Source organism: Candoia aspera, chromosome 1 (assembly GCF_035149785.1).
Source record: "Candoia aspera isolate rCanAsp1 chromosome 1, rCanAsp1.hap2, whole genome shotgun sequence".
NCBI classification, from domain to species: Eukaryota; Metazoa; Chordata; class Lepidosauria; order Squamata; family Boidae; genus Candoia; species Candoia aspera.
Genome location: NC_086153.1, coordinates 183,805,729 through 183,819,934, shown reverse-complemented (window position 1 = coordinate 183,819,934; position 14,206 = coordinate 183,805,729). Strand labels below are relative to the sequence as shown.

At 42.3% G+C, this 14,206-nt stretch overlaps 1 protein-coding gene across 3 annotated transcripts in view; it reads left to right on the top strand.

Moving 5' to 3' along the window:
* The first annotated feature begins 420 nt into the window (after positions 1–420).
* GULP1 (GULP PTB domain containing engulfment adaptor 1) overlaps positions 421–14,206 on the top strand; it is a 118,366-nt gene continuing 104,580 nt past the window's right edge. For all 3 annotated transcript variants that reach the window (XM_063318084.1, XM_063318085.1, XM_063318083.1), the window contains exon 1: positions 421–539. The gene's annotated coding sequence lies outside the window, so the exon portion shown is untranslated. The remainder of the gene's footprint in view (positions 540–14,206) is intronic.

The window sequence follows — 14,206 nt, the reverse complement described above, 5'->3', positions numbered from 1 at the left end:
ATCAGAGAATCACATATAATTGCTCAGTTCACCTCTCAGGGCTGTAAAACTCATTTATGATACTACCTCCTAACATTCTTACTGCCTGATTTCTTTCTACCCTGTAATCTTATTTATCCTCCTGGAAAATTCTCTTCCCATCCCAACATTGGCTCCCCAGTCCTGCACCAAGACAAGTGGTAATACAGAAAAGTGTTATTTGGTGCTGTTAGTATTAAATCAGGTATTAAACAAGGAAGCTGTGGAGTAGTAAATACTCTCCCAGAGGTGGTGATATGTTGTAAGTTGCCCCTGAAAAGCTGGAAGCTTGCAATATTTTCGTTCTTTTGAATGCAATTAAATAATTCTTAAGATCATCTGTTGATGACTGGCCCACCTTCTTACTGGGTGACTTTTTTCTATTTATTTTTTTCAGCATATTCATCATTAACTGAAAAATAGGAAACAATTGCATGAAGTCAAATATGTGGACAAAAAAGTGATTTATCCTGAAAACAAACAACTATTTTGATCCTTGGTATAAATCTGAGCTTATCACGGTAAGTGTTTCATGCTGACCATTTGTTAATATTTATAGTACACCAGTGTATTGGAAATAATTACATGGAGAAAGTTTGCAACTGATTACTGTGACTTTTTGTTAATCCCTTGTTTTCAGAGAAAACTATTTCAAACCATGGTTTTTTGATGGATGCACATGTGCATATTGCTCAGTTACTTACAGCTGAATCTGTAAACTGTCTGAAAAATACTGCTTTTTGCAGAAGAAGATGTAGGATGATTGGAAAATGCTTCTTTGTGATGCTGCATCTTTGATGCTTGTTTTATAAGATCAAGCCATAATTTGAAATTTTAAATGTGGTGTGATGAGTATATGTGTATAATATAGAGAAGAGGAAGCTGTCTTCTAAATCTAGCTAAACTACATCTCCCAGTTTCCTTAGCGATTTAGCTAACTGTGAAAGATGCTGGGAGTCATTCAATATCTGTAGGGGCATAGATTCTCCATATTTGGTTTTCATTTTTGTTTGTGTTACAGTATCCAAATTACTAACCACATAGCCTTGAATATCCTCAAAGCTGTAGCGAAATTAAATCATGGAAGGATGGATAGAAAACTGATGATTTATGGCATTTCAGTTGGCAAAACTACCCATTTGTGAAGCCAAATTCATTTTGAAGTACAGTACATAACAGTTGGAGTTAACCCTCTTTATGATTCCTTATTTTCCTAAACCACACATTCTGAAAGATCTTTTTTCCACTGTCACATTCTTTAATACTAAGGGATGAGGAGGGAGTTCTAACCTAGAGAAACACCTAAATAGCTCTGGAAGGTTCACTGCAAATTAAGGGAATTCTCTCCCTTCTGCCTCTTAAGCCTCCTCATGGTCTTTGCCAACAGCCTCCTTATTGCCTGCATCCTTTTCTCTGCCAAACACAACTACTTTGATCACTGATACGTTAATTTTCGGTTCCATGGTATCATATAGTCTAATATTTGCTTCAAACACTGTGGGTTCTTAACCAACAACACAGCATCATTTGTATACAAAGTGCATGTACATTCACATTTCCAACAAACACACCTTCTAACGTTACCACAAGTACTCCATATACAATTATCCATAAGTCTATTAAGCAATTAGAAGGACATCCACATAGTTTTCTTATTCCCTGCTCAAAGTTGAACTATTTGCTAAGCAATCAATTTTTTTTCTTGCACATGCTTTACTGCACTTCCTTCTATACCATATTTCAGCTCTGTATTCATACAAAACATTTGATAATTCAAACTTATTTCCTTTCTCTAAATAAATGCACTTTTTTCAATTAATGTTCTTTAATGCTGAAGAGAAAAAAAATCTGGTCTGCTCTATTCCTACTTGGAATAAAGTTGCTGCACACTTCCCAAATTCTGGTCATTGTCCCCTTTTGTCCCCTTTCAATCAGAATTCATTGAAACATCTTCCCAGTCACACTTTACAAACTAATCCCCTTGCGTTTTACATCCATTCTTGCTATCTATCCCTTTGCATTAGGGAACAAGCATTCTTCCAGTCTTCAAGTTTAGATGCAATATTTAACAAGTATTAAACAAATTGGAACACCGCTCTATAAGGAAAACACATCATATTCACACCTTTCTTGAGTTACACAATCTACACCTGCAATCTTAAATTTTTCTGACATTCTCACAGCATTTATTACTTTCTTTTCTCAATTCATTCTTGGATACTAACATTTATAGTATTCTGTTCAATTCTACTCTTTGATATCATTCTTCTTCCCATACAAATCTCTGAAATACTCTCCAGAATTCTCTCACTTCAGTTTCATCCCAAATTATTTTTATTTTTAATACCATTCACTCTTCTTTTACGACATTCTTTGTAGCTACCATTTTCTCACTTCCAGCTTGATCCATAGCAACAGTTTAATATTTTGCTTTTCAGCTTATAATAACTTGGAAGTAGATTTCATAATTATCTTGCATTCTATTGTCTTTTAATGATTCCTACACTGTGATCTTCTATTTTCTATTGTTCTTCCTCACACGATTTTGCACATGATATTTGTTCATTTTTTCTTTAACAAAGCACTGAAGAAGTTACCACAATGAGTAACTCAGTGGGTTATCTTAAGCCTGGTTCTAAATTCTTCTCTTGTCACTGCAACCACCCCTGCTCCCATCCTATGGATTAACTTTGAGATTGTAACTCCCCCTTGAATGGAAAACTCAAATCTGGGAGACAGGCTTGAAATTCAAGAAGTTTTGAGCCCAACTTGTGAGACCTTGTCTTGTATGTTTTCTTTGTTTCCAGAAAACAATTAGCACTACACCATCATTTTCATACTCCTTCATTATTAAATTACTGTTTTGAAAAAAAATAATCCCACTTTAGTTTGAGGGAGTTGCACAAGAATTTAAGACCATACTGTAAGTCTTCTGTCACCTCACAAGATATGTCATGAGTAAGGATGGCGAGCAGGGGGCTCCCATCCAGGCTGTAAAGCGCATGCATAGCACTGAGGAATTAGGTAGCCATTCCAAAAGACACAGATCGGGCCCGCCTTAGCCTTTGGGGTTTATATGTCTGGGTTTTTCCCACGCTTCTTCAGTTTGTTAGGATTTCCCTGTTATGTAGCAACAATAAAACACTAGAGACCTGTTCCTTGTCTCAGCGTGGTTCCTGGCTGTTAGGACAAGATATATGGAAATAATGAACTATTACAAGACTAGAAAATGTTGGTGCTAAACTAGTAAAGTGCCAATCAAACTGTATTAAATTAAAGAAAATATGATAAAGTACTCTTATTTACCTCAGTGTCATGTTCGCCGTTTCAATGTCTTTGATACATCGTAACGTTTCGCATGTCATTAGCTGGATGCGTGTTTCATCTTTCTCGGGAGGATGGGAGTAGTTATCTTTTGGCTTTGCTTTGGAATGTATTTACATTATCTACTGTGTTCAAGGTTACTTTCCCAGGCTAGCAACTCTGACGATTGCTAGCACCTGTGCCGGGCGGGGCTGTTACGAGGGAGGCGGGATACGTTTGTACCAAGGGTTTAAGTTTGTATTTGGCGCGCTTTTGCTCATTCTCAGCTTTCTCTGTATTTGCCTTTAGTTCCTTAATAAATCAGAATTCATAAAGCAGCCTCTTGTGAGTCTGAGTATTTGGGCTAGGGCAATCATTACATAAAGCTGAGAATCTAAGATCCTAACTCCGCTGGCCCCTGTCCAGGAAAAGACAAGTTGTCTAACCCTGTGAGGGAGAGCGCCAGCGATGACCGAACCCGACATCGTGAGGATGGAAGAAGGGGAACCGGACTCGACCGTGAGGCGGCCTGACCGAACGTCCCAGGGAGGGGAGCTGTCTGCCATCCTAGAAGAGGCGAGCTCCGAGTCGGAGGGTGAAGCCGAGGGTCTGAAAACCGCCCCGGAGACTACCGTAAATTCTCCGGGCGAGCTGGTCACCTGGGATGAGACCCAAGGGGATGCCACGGTGGCGGGGGGCCCATCTTGGAGGCAGAGATACCCATTATCCCCCAACATGGTGCAGGTGCAGCCAACGGAGGGCTCTCCCACCCCGGATCGGATCCGAGTGCTGGAGTCAAAAATGGACTCGTTAGAAGCTATCCTGAAGCAGCTGAGCTTAGATGTGACCTCGTTGCGGGAAGTCCGGGAAGAGTCAAGCCAACGGTATTCAACCCCTTCGTCCCATGGGCAGTCCCCGGAGCGGCGACGGCCAGTGCGGAGACGTGAAGGGGACCAGTCGGTCCAGATGGAAATCGCGGCATCGCCAGGGCGACCGCCCCGGGCCCCCGCGCCGCCGCGACCCAGGGAAGCACAAACCCCTGCAGCACCGGCGGCGGGGCGCAGCCCGGCGGGAGGCGGGATGAGAGACTTCCCAGTCAAGTTTGATGGGGACCCGACCAAACTCTCATTTTTCTTGACGAATGCTAAAGCCTACATGGAGGAATGGGGGTCGCTTTTCCAATCAGAAAAGGCAAAGATCATTACCATTGCCACCAAACTGAAGGGGAAGGCGGCAGACTGGTATGTCCAGATGTGCCAGTCGGAAGCGCCTGAACTGGAAAAATTCGATGAGTTCCTCTGGGCATTGAAACAACACTTCGAGGATCCATTGGCGAAAGAGAGGGCAAAGCGAGCCCTGAAGGAACTTAAGCAGGGGTTCAGATCCGTGGCGGATTATGCTTTGGAGTTTAAAGCGCTGGCTGGGAAGGTGGATGACTGGTTCCAAGCCACCATTATGAGCTATTCAAGGATGGCCTGAATACAGAGGTGCTGCGCTGGTCCTTGGGGAGGGACGACCCATATACGCTGTACGAATGGATCCTGCTGGCGGGGAGGGCTGAACATGCCCATGAGATCTTCGCCCATCGAAAGACCGCCAAATCGGGGCGGGAGGTGAAGCCCAGCCGCCCATCGAGCACCGGGGGAAAACCAGGACAACGACCCTGGGATGAGGAGCGAGAGAAGCGGTATGCGAAAGGCCTGTGTCTGAGATGTGGTAAAGAGGGGCATCGAGTGGCGGCGTGCCCGAAGGCAAAGGGAGAGGAACGGCTTGGAAAACCGCCGGCGAAGTCCCCTGCCTTGCCGAGGAAGCAGAAAGCCGCGGTGGCTGAAACCGAGGGAGACGATGCGATGTTCTACGAGGAGGAGGGTGAGCCCGAAATCCTGCTGCCGGCGGGAAACGCCAGCCACCTGCTTTAAAGGGCGCCGCAGGGCAGGTGGTGGAAGAAGGGCGCGAGCCTTCATCGGTGAGTGGTAGTTACCGCATTCTCACGGTGAAATTGAAGTTGGGCTCCCAAACCAAGACTGTAGAAGTATGGGCCATGATTGATTCGGGGTGTTCCCGGTGTCTAATGCACCCCGATGTGGTAGCGGCTTTGGAGCTACCTACTTTCCCTTTACAGCGACCCATCGCCTTTACACAGCTGGATGGGTCCATGGCAGGGGGCAAACCGGTCACCCAGTTCACAGGGCGGGTAGCTTTGCAGCTGGGCAGCCATCGGGAAGATTTGTCCTTCGTCGTGGCTCCAGTAGGTGGTCCCTTGGTGGTGTTGGGGGTGCCCTGGTTGGTGCAGCAAAACCCCCAAATCAACTGGGTTTACCGGACTATCACGTTTAGGGATGGGTTCTACCAAGCGACTGAGGGGAAGGGTGCCCCAGAGGAGATGGTGGGGGTTGCGGCAGCTGCGACTCTGCATTGCCCGGCCCCTCCTCTGGAAGGCTTGCCGGCGGATTACAGAACTTTTGCTGATGTGTTCGGCGAAAAGGAAGCCGGCCAGTTGCCTCCCCATAGAAAGACGGACTGTGCCATCGAGCTGCTCCCTAACACCCAATTGCCCAAGCCAAAGATTTATTCCATGACACAAAAGGAGTTGACTTTGTTGAGAGAGTTTGTGGACAAAAATTTGGCGCGCGGATTCATCGAGCCGGCGAACTCACCGGTGGGGGCGCCAGTTCTATTTCGCCCAAAAAAGGATGGGACATTGAGACTTTGTACCGATTTCCGCGGATTAAATGCCGTCTCAATTTCCAACAAATATCCCTTGCCATTGATCAAAGACATGTTGTCACATCTGGCTAAGGGAAAGATCTTCTCTAAACTTGATTTAAGAGAAGCATACTATCGTGTACGAATCAAGGAGGGGGATGAGTGGAAAACCGCATTCAATTGCCCGTTGGGAGCCTTCCAATATAAAGTGTTACCTTTTGGGTTGGCTGGGGCCCCTGGGGTATTTATGCAATTGATCAATGAAGTACTGCATGAACATCTGTTTAAAGGGGTATTGGTGTATTTGGATGATGTACTGATTTATACTGAAACCATGGAAGAGCATGTGGCTCTGGTAAAAAGGGTACTGAGTAAACTCAGGTCAGCAGAATTGTATGCCAAACTGTCTAAATGTGCATTTCACCAGACCCAAATTGACTACTTGGGATATAGAATTTCAGATAAAGGCATCGAAATGGACCCTGCCAAGGTGCAGGCTATCATGGACTGGGAAAGCCCCCGTACCCGCAGGCAACTTCAAAGTTTCCTGGGGTTCAGCAACTACTACAGATTGTTCATAAGGGGGTTCGCTGAAATTGCCTTGCCACTCACCGAACTGCTTCGGACCAAGGGTGTGGGAGATACTCGGAGAGTAAAGAATCCAGGGGCGCTGTTGCGCTGGACGCCTGCTTGTCAAACGGCGTTCGAGCGGCTAAAAGCAGCTTTTGTCAAAGAGCCCATTTTACAACATCCTGATCCCTCAAAACCTTTTGTGGTGCAGGCGGATGCCTCCGATTATTCCATTGGGGCATTGTTGATGCAGCAAGACGGAACAGGGTGCCTCAAGCCATGTGCCTACTTGTCCCGCAAGTTCTCTGAGACTGAGAGACGTTGGCATGTATGGGAAAAGGAGGCATTTGCAGTGAAAGCCGCATTAGAAGCCTGGCGGCATCTGTTAGAGGGGGCTAATCATCCCTTTGAAGTATGGACTGATCACAAAAACCTAGAGGCTCTTAGTACCCCTCGAAAACTGAGCCCCAAACAGGTTCGGTGGGCTCAATTTTTCAACCGCTTCAATTTTCAGTTGAAATTTATTCCGGGGAAAAGGAATTTCTTGGCTGATGCGTTGTCCAGGCAACCTCAGGACTCCGGGGCAGCGCCAGAAGTGGTCAGCACCCTGTGGACAGCGCCCCAATTGGGTATGCAGGCTGTGACGCGTAGCCAAACACGCGCGCAGCAGCCTCCCACTGCGGACGCCGCCCAGCCGAACGCTTTGTCAATTCCCTCCCAGTTGCAACAAAAGTTTCTAAAAGAACTGAAAACGGATACTTGGTTGCTTGCGAATAAAGACAATGTTACTTTCGACCGAGGCTTCGCTTGGAAATCTAATCGCCTCTATGTCCCTGAAAGCCTCAGAAAAGACGTGTTACTACGTGCACACGATGACAAACTGGCAGGTCACTTCGGGTTTGTCAAAACCTTGCACCTGATTCGGAGACAGTTTTGGTGGCCCACATTACGTAAGGATGTTAAAGACTACATTGCCTCCTGCACTGTTTGTGCCATGTCTAAACGCAAGGTGGGCAAACCCCAGGGACTGTTGCAGCCGGTGGCTGCTCCTGCTTGCCCCTGGGATGAAATCTCCATGGACTTTATTGTTGAGCTACCACCCAGTCAACGCAAAACTGTCATTTGGGTGGTCAAAGACTATTTTTCAAAACAAGCTCACTTCATCCCTTGCGTGTCCATTCCGTCGGCACGTCAGTTGGCCCGCCTATTTCTTGTACACGTGTACAGGCTACACGGATGTCCCTCACGTTTGATTTCGGACAGAGGCACACAATTTACTTCACAATTTTGGCGGGCATTCCTTAAATTGCTAGCACCTGTGCCGGGCGGGGCTGTTACGAGGGAGGCGGGATACGTTTGTACCAAGGGTTTAAGTTTGTATTTGGCGTTCTTTTGCTCATTCTCAGCTTTCTCTGTATTTGCCTTTAGTTCCTTAATAAATCAGAATTCATAAAGCAGCCTCTTGTGAGTCTGAGTATTTGGGCTAGGGCAATCATTACACTCAGACTGTGAGCAAAATACTCTCTTTTGGCTACCCTAATTATGGACTCTGTTTGTATCAAAACATATTTACCCGTTTCAAATTTTGCTACATATGTTCAGTATAATTTGACATATTTAATTGTTTCTCCAAATGATTTTAATCAAGGTGTAACATAATCCAATTTTACCTTTACTTCAGAATATTTACTCAAGGCATCTGGCTCCTGCTGCTTTTTTTCTTTCCCATTCTTTTTAAAGAAAAAGATAAATAAAAATTCTTCTGAAAACCTTTCCCTAAAATTTAATGCAACAGCAAGCCTTGAAGTTGGATGCAATTCACACTGAACCACAGGAAGCCTTTGTACATAGCTCTTCACTCATAGTGTTTCCCCTTGGCAGAGACTTCATATTGTGTAAAATACCAGGTCTCCAGTAATGGAATATTCTTAATTGTCTTCTAAAATTTCAGTGGACATATGAAATGTATAGCAAGTCAGAAAACTTCAATGTACACATTCTTTCCCTCCCTCCCTCCCTCCATCTCATCAGCAATGATCTGCTGAGTCTGTAAAGATCAAATAAGTAAAAATGTTTTATTAAAAATATGCATATTGGAGTTATTTATTTACCTGATTTATACCCTGCCCATATCCAGGGTGTCTAAGTGGCATACATCCAATAAAATAACATAGTCTATAAAACAAACTATCACAGTCAATAAATTTAATTAGAATTCAACAAAATAAAAGAAATGAAATATGAACAACATAAAACTCAAACTAATAGACTATGTCAAACCAGAGGCTCAGGTGAGATATAAAATATATTCTGCTTTCAAATGCATAGCAAATAAGAATGTTCTTAACTGACTTTCTGAAAGCAAGCTAGATAGGGACTACCTCCAGAAGTTCCACAGTGTGGGGGCTGCCACTGACAAGACTTGTTCCCTGTTAGGCTCTAAAATAAAGAGACATTCTAATGTAAGAACTGTAAATAAAATTTATATTAATTCTGTTCTTCAGAGATTTTAAAAGTTGCAGAACACCAATGGATTCATTTTACACTGATAGAAACAATTAATTCCAACAGCTCTAAAGGTGAAAAAGTACATCATGCTTTTAATATAATTAACACTTGTAATTTAATCAATTACATCTTTACAATTTAATCTTTTTTCCATAACCATCTGTCATCAAGTTGCCAGTTTCATCTGTATTAAGTATTTTAAGGTCTAATAGGACTTTTCACTGCATGAACCTGAAAAAAAAGCATAGCTCTTTCAGAGAGATGCTGAACTCACTTCTGAGAGTACAGAAACATTTCTTCCTAATCATTTTTACAATATACACAACTCTAAATGCATACCCCTTGGATTGACCAGACAACACCTGGCTAGATAAGTGTCTTCTGATTTATATTTCTTCTCATGTCCATCTTCAATTCATATATCCCCATATCATCTGTAATTTAATTTCAGAAGGATTGTTCATAATGTATATCAGTACACTGCAACTAAATGAGTAATCTTATTTAAACATATATTCTACTGTATTGGTAAGGCCAGGGGCCAAAAAAGGCATTAAAAAAAGCTAATATAGATTATATGAAAATTATTGAATGTAGTTTAAAAGGGAAAGAAGAAAGAAAAGACGGTATGTGTATACATGTGAGTATATATCCATATGATGAGTGGTCAATAAGGGTAGATTAGAATTGGAGTCTGGAGGCATTCACATCAAAACCATTGTCTTTTAATTATGATTATAGTGGTGCAATTTTCACTTTTGAAATGATTACACTGGATTGATCTGTCAACAGAAAGAGCAAGTTTTCAGATTAAGGCCAGCATTTGCTGTTGATGAGGAAGATTAACTCTAAATGCTAAGTATGATACATAGTGGCAACTCAGGAGAACAAGTGTGATAGCCTCAGTCATTGCATCTGAACAGACACAAAGGTGTTCTTCAAAAGAGATGTTGCTCAATCTCCCCTCCATTATCTTTGGAGATGGGGTGTCAAAGCTTGGCAGTGTGAATGCCCTTCTATGTGGGGCAGAGAGTATTGCGGAGGGATCTGGGGATGGCATAAGAAAAGTCACTGAAAGCAATGCAGTGGTGATGTGAGGATTTGTCTCTGTCATTTTGTAGGTCAGAGGCAAATATCTTTTCCTTAGCTTCAACCATGGCTTTCTTCAATCCCATCATAAACAGAGCATGAAGTGGAAGTCCACAGTATGCCAAATCAGCAACTATTTACTTCCAAGAGGATGTGAATTTGTCAGCCAGGATAGCTGAGCTAAGGACACATCCACCACTGTCAGCACCAGACTTATTTCAGCCATATTTAAGCCAGATTCTCATTCTGGCCTTACCAAGGTTCAGCCTAGTTTTAGCCCCAAAATGAATTTGCCACTGAGGGAAAGCATGGAGCATAGTCTCAGAAAGTTAGATTGAATTAACATGGACGTATCTTTATAAGCACAGAGCCAAGCACCATGAAGAAGGTGACTTAGCAGTTGCTGCCCCACAATTGTAATCTTTGCTGATTTGAATTGTGTGTGGGGGGAGGGGGTGTATGTGTATGTAAGTGTATATACTGCACACACATACATACACTGCTTAATTTGAAATTCACGTTGATAGTTGGGGGCAGGATTTAAAATTGTGCACATGTACAATGGAACCTATCTTCTCAGTTTCCCACATGTCCCCAACATCTTTTCTGGAGGATCCTTCAGTTCTCTGGAATATATTTTGAGCTCATTCAAGGGCTTATGCACATTGAGGAAAAACAACCCCTTATTTTGTTGATTAGGGAGGATATACTTGGATAATTCAGTGAATGTAGCAGTAGTAGCAATTATGTTTCAATATTAATTATGACATTGACAGATTAATGCAAAACCAGTTAGAAGCAGTTGGCCAAACTCTTATAATTTCAAGTGAAACTATAGATTAAGGTATAATAATAACAATATCACTTCAGAACAGCCATTCACTCTGATGCCTTTGTTTAAGAAACCACTGGGACTTATAGGGCACTGAATTGGCCTAATACCACTCTAAGAATTCCTCCATGTAAGAGATCTTGGCTAGCAAGGAGGTCCAAAAGCCTCACTCTGAGGACTTCTCAGCAGGACTGAGGTGACCATAAATGTCACCTGTGTTGCTACGGCATATCCACCTCCCCAAAGTTACTGAATTCAAACCTTGCATACACCGTATAATTAGATGGCAGCAAAGAGTCTGATAAAGGGTGGCCTTGGTGCAAAGCATGCATAAAAATGCAAATGCAGTTATTAAAATCTCTTTAAATTCTATATAAAATTCCCCTGACAATCCATCAGGGCCAGGAGCTTTTCCATTTTGAATAGTATTGAAAACTTCAGAGATTTCAGAAATAGAAAAAGGAGATTCCATAAATTGGGTATCTTCTGGAGCCAATTCTGAGAATGTTAATCTATTTAAATATTGATTAATTTTAATTGGCTGGCAATGGATTATTTGAAGAATGTGGAGTCCTTGGTGCTCTCTGAGCCTTGTTGTTTTCTTGCAGACGTTTCATTGCCAGACTAGGCAACATCTTCAGTGCAAAGAGGGAGTGGGCCTTGCTCTCGGTTTATATACCATGGCTTGCCCTGCTTGTGTTGGTAGGGGTGGTGTTCTCTCCTTGGGAGTTCTTTGATTGGGCTGTTGTTTGCTGCTTGGTTGATTGACTGAGTTAATAGTTCCTTGATTAAGGTGTATTGTGCTGTTTGACTGTTAATCCTAGTGTTGATTTTTGCATATCTGGGTGTTGATTGCTGGCAAGGGAATATACTGGTCTTTTGGCTTTTCTGTTGTCTCTTTTGAATGGTATGTCAGTGTTGTTTACCTCTATGTGTCTGTTGATGGCTGCTTTGTCTGAGTGCCAGGCTTCCAGGAATTCTCTGGCATTTTTGGATTTGGTTTGGTTTAGGATGCTCACAGTTTCCCAGTTGAAAGTATGGTTGAGTCTGTCCATGTGTTGTGAGATTAAGGAGTTCTCATTGTGTCTTCTGACTGCTAGTTGGTGTTCGTGGATGCATTCTGCTAGTCTTCTGCCTGTCTGTCCTACATAGTGGCTGTTACAGTCTTTGCATTGTATGTTGTAAATAACTCCTGTTTTTTCTTCTTGGGCTGTTGGGTCTTTTGGGTTACTTAATATGTTTTGAAGAGTTTTAGTTGGTTTATGTGCTATGGTGATGCCATGCGGTTGTAACAGTCTGTTGGTGGTATCTGAGATGTTTCTGATGTATGGCCGTGTTATCCTTTTCATAGTTTCTATTGGTTGGGTTGTAGTGGGTTGGGTGGTCAGGCACTTTTTGATAAAGTTGAGCGGGTATCCATTTTGTTGGAAGATGCTGTACAGATGATCTTTTTCTTTTTTCTGGTGTTCTGGGTTCCTGCAGTATGTAAGTGCTCGTCTGAATAATGTTCTTACACAGCTTCTCTTGTGGGAGGTTGGATTGCTACTTTGGTAGTGGAGCACTTGGTTGGTGTGGGTAGCTTTCCTGTAGACTTGTGTTTCTAGCTAGCCATCATTTCCTCTGCTGATGAGGATGTCCAGGAATGGTAGTGTGTTGTTGTTTTCTTCCTCCCTTGTGAATTTTATTCCATTAAAGATGTTATTGATGGTTTTGTGGGTTTCTTCCAGTTGTTTCTTTTGTATTATGACAAAAGTGTCATCTACATACTGGATCCATACTTTGGGTTGTATGTGTGGGAGTGCTATCCTTTCCAGATGCTGCATTACAATCTCTGCTATAAATCCTGAAATACAGTAGGTGATCCCATGGGTGTTCCTTTGATCTGCTGGTATATTTCTCCATCAAACTGAAAGTAGGTTGTAAGGCAGAGGTTGATGAGGTCCATTATCCTGGGTATTTCTATTTTGGTGTATTTGGTGTAATTATTTCCAGTGAATAATTTTGGCAATTTGGCCATGATGCTGCTTGTAGTCAGTTTGTGAAATTTTGCTGCAACCACAAAGGTGATATTTGCTGTTGTTTGTTACATGCTGAATTTTCGCCTTCATGCAATTAGTTGGCAAAACTTGTTCTTGAGCCATTAAAATAAAGCCTTCAGTTTCTTTAACACTCCTGATCTTAGCCAACTCCATGTGGGGTTTTTATTGGCTTTTCCTTCTATAACCTTCAAGTATTGACCATGCATTGGCTTGTTCTTCCAATTAACAATCCGGTTTTGGATTGTTTCTTTTCTATACCCAGCCTTCACCTTTGTTGTTTTCAAGAGCTTTCCTTGATTGACTTCCTTCAGCAAGGGTCCTTTGCTTTTCTTAATATAGTCATTCAAGCCATGTTTTTCTTCCTCCACAGTTTGTTTCACCTGTGGGAGTCCTCTGCCCGCTCTAGCTCTTGGCAAATACAGCCAACCAGTATTTCTTTTTAGGTGTAGAGCATGGTATATCATCATTAGTTTTCTTGTTTTCCAGTCCAAGTTATCAAGTTCCATCTGGATCCAGGTTGTTGTTGTTGTTGTTGTTGTTATCCACCTCTTCAAATTTGTCTCTTATTCATTATGACATTTGGGGCAGATCACAATGTGCAGTTCCGGATAACTTCTCTGGTATCCGATTGAAGGTTTGCTATTCCTCATGGGTCCACATGCCTTTCAGTTGCAAATGTTTAAAATCAGACTTCTGTGGTGCACATGAAGGAATATCTGTCACTTTCTGGTTGAGAATCACTGTCTTAAAGTGAGATATTGGACAAGAGAAGAGGCATGGGAAAGGGGTAGGTGTTCACCTCCCAGGGCCTCTCCAACTACTACTGCATGTGCTGTTGTATACTGAGTGGTATTAGGCCTGAGTCTTGCTGAGGAGTAGATATATTTTGGATGTTAGAGCTTGAATCAAGGCTTTTTCTTCAGTGATTTGTAGTATGTTATATACCAAAAGAGATTAGATGCTGTCCAAATTAGTATTCATCAAGTTCCCACACTAGAAATAAGGAATTCAGTAATTAAATTACATCAGTCAAGCAGATGTGATTTAGTTCACAACTCAAAATTGGGCCTCTAAATAAAATTACATTATTTAGATACCAAGGATATTTTACTCTTTTTTTCAGTAAGAATCTGTTAGCCTT